The sequence below is a fragment of the Montipora foliosa genome, chromosome 5, assembly GCF_036669935.1.
Source record: "Montipora foliosa isolate CH-2021 chromosome 5, ASM3666993v2, whole genome shotgun sequence".
NCBI classification, from domain to species: domain Eukaryota; kingdom Metazoa; phylum Cnidaria; class Anthozoa; order Scleractinia; family Acroporidae; genus Montipora; species Montipora foliosa.
The window spans coordinates 14,751,429-14,760,816 of record NC_090873.1 but is presented as its reverse complement, the minus strand read 5'-3'; the positions used below and the strand labels follow the sequence as shown (position 1 = coordinate 14,760,816).

Below are 9,388 nucleotides of genomic sequence, written 5' to 3'. Positions count from 1 at the left end.
AAACTAACTGTTTCCGCCATACATTGTGTATTATTACTGATCCACAGCTGCTATATTTGAAGAAAGGATTGGGGTTTTGAAAGAAAGATTCCTCAATGAAATGATTCATCTAGCACGTGAGCCCAATTGGATATTCCTTTTGTGCTTGTTGATCCATTTATACAGACTTGATAGGTCCAGGTCTTCAAGTCTGTCCCTCTTAAAGTCATTGAACGTTTGGTAGTGCCGCCCATCAGTTTTGGTGAAAACATCCAAGTCAACAGCCCTGTTAACAAGTTCTACTATGTCTTTATCAGGTGAACCTTCTGGATGCTTGCCTGAGTGGGTTTGTCTGTTTAAATTGCCATCACGTTTGTCTAAAATGGTGCGTGTTGCATTCTCTGTTTTGCACACTCGCGAAATTGCAGACTGTCAAATTAGGCCCCAAATTTCTTGTCCCTTGCTTAACAAAATTGTTAGTGTGTTCCATGTCTTCATCAAGGGGGATATTTCCCCCTTGCACACTGTGATTGTTCACAAATCGGTTCCAAATAAACCGCTCCCTGTCCCTCTTTGAGAACAAGGCATGAACTAAGAAGAACTGGTATAAAATCTCAAGTGCATATTTGGTGCTATGTGATTCATCAGCTCTACAAAAGAGAAGAAAGTATTTATACTGCCGCATGACTCGTGCACCGTCACCTTCCTTTATGGCATCAAGGAAATTGAAAAATAGCATGGCATCAGTCATAAGTGCACAGTTCTAATTGTAGACATCATCACCGTTGTGTTGTTTGTCTAAGGGTGGTGAAGGCATAGCAGTGGTAAGCTCAACAGGAGGTTCATCAGCAACAAATGGTGGATCATAAAAAAGTTCATGAGTATTCCTTCTCTTTTTGTATTTGTATTTCTTGTTACATCCAGGAAACCTACATGGAAACTTGTTATCATCTGTAAGCTCTTGCTGTTGCAACAACTGCTGTTTTCTTCAGCAGTAAGGATGCGGTCCACCAAATTACTACTGTCTTGAAAAACAAAACCATCCACCACCTTGCCAGCAAGCTCATGCAGCAATTCGAGTTTCTTTGATTTCTGGAGGTTTTCGATATTGGGAGGGAGAACAAACTTGGATGGTTTCCCTGTTTTGTTCTCAAGTCCTAGCCATTCATGGCAGCAGCAATAACCCTGGACTTCAACACTGTTGATAAGAAATCCCTGTCTGCTCTGTATGCTGACTTGACATCACTGCAAACCTTTCTCCTGTTTATCACTGTTCGGTTCGTGAACATGGTACACTGGTCAACAGCTGAAGAGCCACTATAGAATCTTGAGTAGATCAACTAACAAATAAAACAAAAATAACCTAAATAAATAATATAATATATAATACATAATTATAATATATATATAATATAATATATAATAATAATAATAATAATAATAATAATAATAAATAACACAGTCTCATTCAGGAATCGAGCCCCAGGAAACACCTAAGTTTTTCTTTAAAATCCCTTACGTTGGGCACTTCTCAGTCACGGCACAGAGGTGTATACGCAAACTTGCTAATCGGGTATGTAAACCTATTGATATAAGGTTAGTCTTCACTACTTTCAAAGTCAGGAGTCTTTTTAATGTGAAAGATGCTGTCCCTGTAGGGCTTCGCACGCGTGTGGTCTATAAATTTTCGTGTGCAAGTTGTAATGCTTGTTATGTTGGTGAAACCAGCCGACACTTCTCCACACGAGTGCGCGAGCACTTACTTTCAGACAGATCTTCGAACGTTTTTAAACATCTGCAGAGTTCAGAGTCTTGTAAGGCATCCTGCACACAGGATTGCTTCGAGATCCTGGACTCTGCAGCCACTAAGTACCAAGTGAAGCTTAAGGAATCCATGTATATAAAATGGGAGAAGCCCGATCTCAACCAGCAGGTGAAACACATTAACCTGACTCTCTCCCTGTAAGGAACTAAGCGTCACTCATTTAAATTTTTGTTTTGCTCTGTTTTGATTTAATACGCAATATTGACAACGCAATGTAACGAAGTTTGTAAGATCGCGCGCGCTTTAAATTCAACGGCGATTTCAAAATATGTAACACTGAAGATGACGGATGTACCGTCGAAACATGTCTGGAAAATTAAAGAAAGTTGTTATGTTTATACGAATATAATAATAATACTAATCAATAATCAAGCACCGCAGATATCGAATAAAAGATTTAGGTAAGATGAACAAAACCTGGCTTTGTCATTAGTTGTTGGGGAATTATCTTCTTCTGAGAGTTCAGCAGAAGTTATCTGTATATTTGCTTCTTCATTTACAAATAGCTCTGAGTTTCAAAATTTCACCTTTACGGTATATATTCTCTGATCAATTTGATAAGAAAATGAGAATTGAAGCATATCTGGTGATGTGCATACCAGATCATAATAATTGGCCCTCCATCATGTTTTAAATGGACTTGACTGTAATTCAAGTACACCTATATGGACACTTACACTTAGCAATTTCAATGAGGCATGCCAATCCCCGAGTTGCAAGTGAATCCCATCCAAGCGATCCTGTGGTGTTAGTCCATTTGCCACTGAAGCTATTACATTGACAGCTCTTTCCACGGTCAACTGGTCACCTGAAAAGAGCTGTCCATCCACTCCAATGGCTGCATCACTAGACTTGGGGAGATAGGTGTGGAACATTTGCAAAATTGCCAGCATGTCGTCGTTAATATTCTCATCCTTGAATATAAGTCCAAGGGGAACCTGTTGGGAGAAACAAACGTCAATTGGAAATACAATATTTTAGAGATAAAGATAACAGTGTACACTTTCTTAGAAACTGTATTTAAAAAGTGAATTCTTAATAGAAAACATTTCAACAGACATTAAGCATTCACTTTGAACTGAGAGGCATGAATTACAAACAACAGGTTTATATTTTCCAGGCAGGCAAATGGGTTAATTTATGCAATAAGATCTTTTCAGTGATACTATTAGTATTATCTTATGAAAGTTTATAGAACTTCAAAAGTAATGACTCCAAAATAGACCAATTTCGATATATTAAAATTCAGCCTAAAACAATAGACCTCAGCACAAGGCTCTGGGGAATAAACCCCACAAACTCTGTAGTTCTTCCCCAGAGCCTCGTACTGAGGTCTGTTGTTTTAGGCTGAATTTTAATATATCGAAATTGGTCTATTCCCCATGTTTACTTTACTCCAAAGAATCAACATTAACATTTTAATGATACATTGCATACCTTTTTGGACTTCTGAGACATCTCCCTTGTGTACCTACGTGGTATGTGGAATATGCAAGCATCCTGCAGTGGCTTCAAGACTTCAAAGTATGAGACTAAAATTCTTGATGTCAAAATTATGTAGTCCAAACGTTCATTCTGCTGATCGTACAAATTGGGAAGAAACCTGGTGTTTGGGATATTTACAATATCCTCAGGATCAGTTTTTCTGACATCAAGGGAGTTGCCAGAAACTCGGTTTTCCACCATTTGGTGGTTGACCCAGTGGTAGTCTTGATTCTGGTTGTCCTTAGTCATATTCCTCCTCTTTAACTGAAAGTCAAAGTTGTCAAAGGATGTGACGAATCCAGAATGAAAAGACTTCCTCAATTCATACTCCTCCCGTGTGGCAGCCAACAATTCAGGTGAAGTGATTACAGCCATTCCAAGGTTTTCCTTAATTGTTGAAATCCTCTCCTTTACTTTCATTAGTTTGGTATTTTCTTCTGAAATCTGGTCTCTAGCAGTGATTAGATCTGCATCATGATCCTTCCCCAGTTCATCAAGCTTACTAAGTATGCTCGAGTTGGAATTAGTAAGTTTGAGCTTGTTGAACCTGGAAATAGTAGCCTATTAAAGAAGAATATCAAGTACATGTAAGTGTGGAAATAAGAACTTTCTGCGCTTGCCACCTAGATAATTTCTGTGTTCTGTGTTGACAAACATTGTAAGAAAATATCTAACAATATTGGAAAACAGAGATATTAATAGTTCATGTTGTTTTCCAATTTTATCCTTATGGTTTCCTGTTTTCAGTTTAAATGTCTGGTGATGAGTTTAAAACTAAAAAAACACTATGAACCAAGGATAAAATGAAAACAAAAAATTTTTCATAATTTTACACTGAAGACCATGTATTTACATTTTCTAAAAATATATTATCTTCCCCTTCAATTCCTTCTGATTCCACTGACCCACTTCGATTCTGCCCGATTGTAGAATCCCCGAAGGAGATACGACTCGATGGACACGGATTAAACCACAACAAAACACATTTAATAATCCAACGTGCCCACTTTTACGCGCCCTACATCATGTAGGACAGCATGAAATATACATCTGCGCTCTTCATGTAGACTTACACGAAACATCCTACATCCCTTTCGTTTTTCATAAAAAACAAGAAGACAAATATAACATTGTGAACTTAAACAACACTTAAAGAGTCATCCTGACATCCGATGATCACGCTAAAGTTAATGTTCAATAATCTATCTATCTATCTATCTATCTATCTATCTATCTATCTATCTTCACAGCTGTGGCGTCGCTCTGCTTGATTTTATCCTTCTGACTCTGCTGCATTTCTCCCAGATCACTTGCAACATCTCCAACATCCACCTCTTGAGATGCTGATTTCTCCGGACCCTCTGGTTTCTCTCTTCCGTGGTACAACTTCACATGAGTGGTATTTCTTTTATACTGGGGCCCTCAGGCGACTTGATCACAACACTGTTACCGCACTTGTCAATTAGCTCGTATGGCTGGCTCTCAAACTGGGTGGTCCACTTGTTTGCTCGAGGTTGCTTTAACAGGACTTTGTCTCCAGCCATCAGATTGCTTTCTTCAGCCTTACGCGTTCTGTCAGAGTATTCCTTCATTTTTATTTTCTTTTCTTGGTCTCGATCCCTTACTTCTCATCTAGTTTTGCAGCCTGCCTCAAACCTGGAAGCTTTGTTCGCAATGTCCTTCCGAACAACAACTGTGATGGGCACACTGTACTTCGATGGGGAGTATTTCGATAGGCAACTAAATACGTCTGTACGGCCTCTTTCCAGTCCTTTCCTTTCACTTGTGCGATCTGCATTCTTTTAAGAAGTGACCTGTTCTGACGTTCAATCTCTCCGTTCGCTTGGGGCCATAGCGGGGTGGTCTTCCTGTGCTTAATTCCATTGTTCTTTAAGTACGTTTTAAAGGCTTCTTCCACAAAATGGGGACCATTGTCACTCATCACTGTGTATGGCAATCCATGAGTTGCAAACATCTTCTTTAGGCTGTTGATGGCCACCTCTGCTGTGTTTCTCTTTGAAATACTAATTTCTACATATCTACTGTAGTAGTAGGTCACCGCGAAGACATAGTCCCCTGATGGTAGTGGGCCCATGAAATCAATCGCGATATCCTGCCAGGGCCCTTGAGGCAATTCAGTCATATGAAGAGGTTCAGGATTACATAGTCCGCCCACAACTTGGCAACCATGACATGTCTTGCAAAAATTCTCAGCGTCCTTATCAATGCCTGGCCACCAGACCTTTGTTCGTAGTCGCTGTTTCATTTTCACCAGTCCTTGATGTCCTTCATGGCCTAATTCAATCACTCTTCCTCTAAGTTTCTTTGGTACCACTATTCTTGTTCCTCTCAGGACAATATTTCCAAAAAGGCAAAGCTCATCTCGGATTGGCTTGTAACCAGGGCAGTTAGAATTCTCCCAGTTTCCAGTCTTGATGCACTCTCGTAGGGTGTCTAACTAACTCATCATCAACTGAAGATTCTCTTTCAATTACTTCAGCAGTCATGGCTTGTGGCACAGCAGTGTTCGCTACAAATCTGATGTACTCTTCAGCAACACTCCTTGACTCTTTTTCTTCAATCTTTGTAAGGCACGACAATGCATCTGCAATGTTCAGTTGCCCAGGCAAATATTTCACTGAAAATACATAAGGCTTAAACCGGAGAACCCATCGTTCAATTCTTGCTGAAGGCCTGGACCGTGTGGAATAAATGAATTCAAGAGGTTTGTGATCAGTCCATAGTTCAAATTCTATTCCATAAAAGTAAACGTGAAATTTCTCACAAGCCCACACAAGTCCCAATGCCTCCCTTTCAGTTTGCGAATAACGTCGCTCCACCTCAGAAAATCCTCTACTGGCATAACAAATTACCCGGTTCTCTCCTTTGTGCTCTTGAACCAAGACTGCCCCCAGACCCACTGGGCTTGCATCAGCAATAATCTTCGTCTTTGCACTGCGGTCAAAATAGCCTAAAGTCTCTGCCTGAGTTAACCTCTGTTTCAATTCTGCAAAGGCTGCCTGCTGCTCTGGACCAAACACAAACGGCTCTCCTTTCTTTGTCAGCCTCCTCAGTGGTTCTCCCACAGTTGCAAGGTCCCGGATGAATCTGGCATTGAAATTAACCAGGCCAAGAAAACTTTTAACCTCTGACACACTCTGTGGTTCACAAGCCTCATTAACTGCTTTGACTTTTTTTTCAGTTGGACCAATGCCTTGACGAGATAGTACCAGGCCCATAAATGTGAGCTTCGGCATATGAAATACACATTTCTCCTTATTGAGAGTAAGACCCCTGTCCCTCAACCTGGTCAACACTTTTTCCAATCGCTTGTCATGCTCAGCTGTGTTAGGACCATAAATGATGATGTCATCTGAAATGTTTGCTGTTCCACTGCAATCTTGCAATACTGGTTGAATTACTTGCTGATATTTCTCTGGTGCAGACGTGATGCCAAACATCAGCCGCTTATATCTAAACAGGCCCTTATGTGTTACGAACGTTGTAATGCCACGTGACTCCTCGCTGAGCTCAATTTGATGGTAGCCCACTTCAAATCTAATTTGCTGAAGACACTACCTTCTTGCATATCCTCCAAAACTTCGTCAGTGGTGGGGATTGGATGCCTCTCGCGAATAATGGCTTTATTGGCACACCGCATGTCTACACACAATCTCACATCACCGTTGGGCTTGGGCACCACCACAACAGGGTTTACCCATGGCGTTGGACCTTCAACTTTCTCAATAATATCTTCCTGGAGAAGTTCATCAAGTTTCTTTTCAATCTTCTCTCTCAAGCTAAATGCCGGCCGTCGTAATGGTTGTGCTACCGGCTGGACTTGCTGATCAATATGTAAGTTCAATTGAAAGTCTTTCAATTTGCCAATGCCTGTGAACACATCTTTGTATCTAGTCATTAGCTCACTGTAATTAACCACACTGTTAACTGGAATGTTCAACTTCAGGACTCCTAACTCAGTGGCCGTTTCTCTTCCTACAAGTGACTCCCCTTGACCCTTGACAACTGTGAATTCAGCTGACACACCCTTGTTTCCCATTGTGATATCCGCTGTAAATGTACCAATAACTTCAAGTGGGCTAAGTGCTCCATAGGCGTACAGCTTCTTTGTGTTTTGCTGTGAGACACACCTGATATGGCATTTCTTCAGTTGTTCCCACGAGGAGGCTCGACTGACATTCGCACTCACGCCAGAATCGATGATCATCTCCACTGGGACACCTCCAATGTTGACTACTACCTTTCCTCCATGATCCCTACCAGCAATTGCAAACACATATTCGTCATCATCGTCATCATCGTCATCATCGTCATCATCGTCATCATCGTCATCACCACAGGCATCCTCCTGCATATACCGTACATCTGATTTTCCAGGAGTAGCTAGGAATTTTGTTTTGCATACATTTGCAAAATGTCCAACCTGTGAGCATTTTGTGCACGTTTTTTCCTCTTGCTGGGCACTGGAGATCTCTGGCAAAATGACCCCTTCTTCCACATCGATAACACTCACTACTTGACTGTGTGCTGAACTTTCTATTGCTCCTCCCAGGCAAGCTCTCACAGACTCGATTGACTGGCTCAGTGGAGAAATTCATACTTTGTGTTTGCCTCCGGACTGCTTCGTAATTACGTGCAATTTCTTGTAGATTCTGAAGAGTGAGGGCCTGACCTTTCTCCAGAAGTTTACGGCGCAGCTCGTTAGATCTACACTTTGAAACTATTTGATCTCGAATCTGGGCGTCCATTTGATCTCCGTAATCACACTGCTGGGCTTTCCCCCTCAATCGCACTGCATATTGGTCACCCGTTTCATTTTCTTCCTGTACCATTTCTCTGAACAAATGCCGCTCATAGGGAATGTTAATTTGAGTTACGAAATGTGCTGTTAAGGCATCTTCAGCCTTCTGGTAATCCTTTGCACCACCAGTGTTTGGCAAAACATCAAAAATATCTTGAACATCCGATCCTGCACAATGAAGAAGAAGCGCCCATCTTTGCAATTTGTTGTCATCCTTGTCTGGAACGATAATCAGACCTTTTCCATCTGCATATAACTGAAAACTTCGAAGCCATCTTTTCCATTCTGTACCCACGCTACTCGGATCACTGTTGACATCAAACGGTCGAATTCCTCCAATTTCCAAATCTTTGAAATTCATCTTCGCTAAAAAGTATTCCTTACACCTTGAGAACCATCCTCGTCGCCAGTTGTAGAATCCCCGAAGAAGATACGACTCGATGGACACGGATTAAACCACAACAAAACACATTTAATAATCCAACGTGGCCTGCCCGCTTTCACGCGCCCCTACATCATGTAGGACAGCATGAAATATACATCTGCGCTCTTCATGTAGACTTACACGAAACATCCTACACCGATAAACACAGTATAGACGTTATGGAATCAAAATTACCTCAGCAGCTTTGCTCTTCAACAAAATCTCCATCACAGCTGCAGTTGCGTTCATTTCACGATTTCTTTGTTTCAAGAGTATGGATCCTGCAAGTGCAACACTTCCAAACCAAGTGCCTTTACGGTTTGTTCGGCTGGCAGTGTTCAACAGGAACGCGTAAAATATTGGCGCTCTTTCTTGCCATTCTTCGCACAACTTTTGAAGATCAAAATTCTGCAAATCTTCCTTGCTTGTTTTTCTAAGCAATGACGGCCTGCTCTTGCCCCATAACCCTGAAACTTCCTTTGACACAGCTTTCATTACACTGGAAACGACATGAATTCGCACTGTTGGGCAATTCATGACAGCCTTAGCTGGGAAGGGACTCCGTGAGCTAATGCCTTACCAAGAGTCTGGTAGGAGCCAAGCAGGGTTTTGTTCAAGTTTTTACTCGGATAATGTACCTCTAACTTCACACTGGTGCTATCAGAGCATCCAGGTTTTGACAAATGGAAGTCCTTCGCCACGTTGCCACGAAGATCACCATGAACATCACCCTGACTGTCAGAAACAGCATCATTCTTGGTTTGAATGGGTGAAATTCCGGTAAAGAGTAATGCTTGTCTGCTTGATGGAACAGGAGTCGACTGAGCTACAACAAGTTGCAAAATTAATGAGA

The 9,388-nt window shown here is 41.3% G+C and overlaps 1 pseudogene; it reads right to left on the bottom strand.

Moving 5' to 3' along the window:
* LOC138002972 (uncharacterized) lies at positions 1-9,072 on the bottom strand (annotated as a pseudogene).
* Between the last annotated feature and the right edge of the window lie 316 nt (positions 9,073-9,388).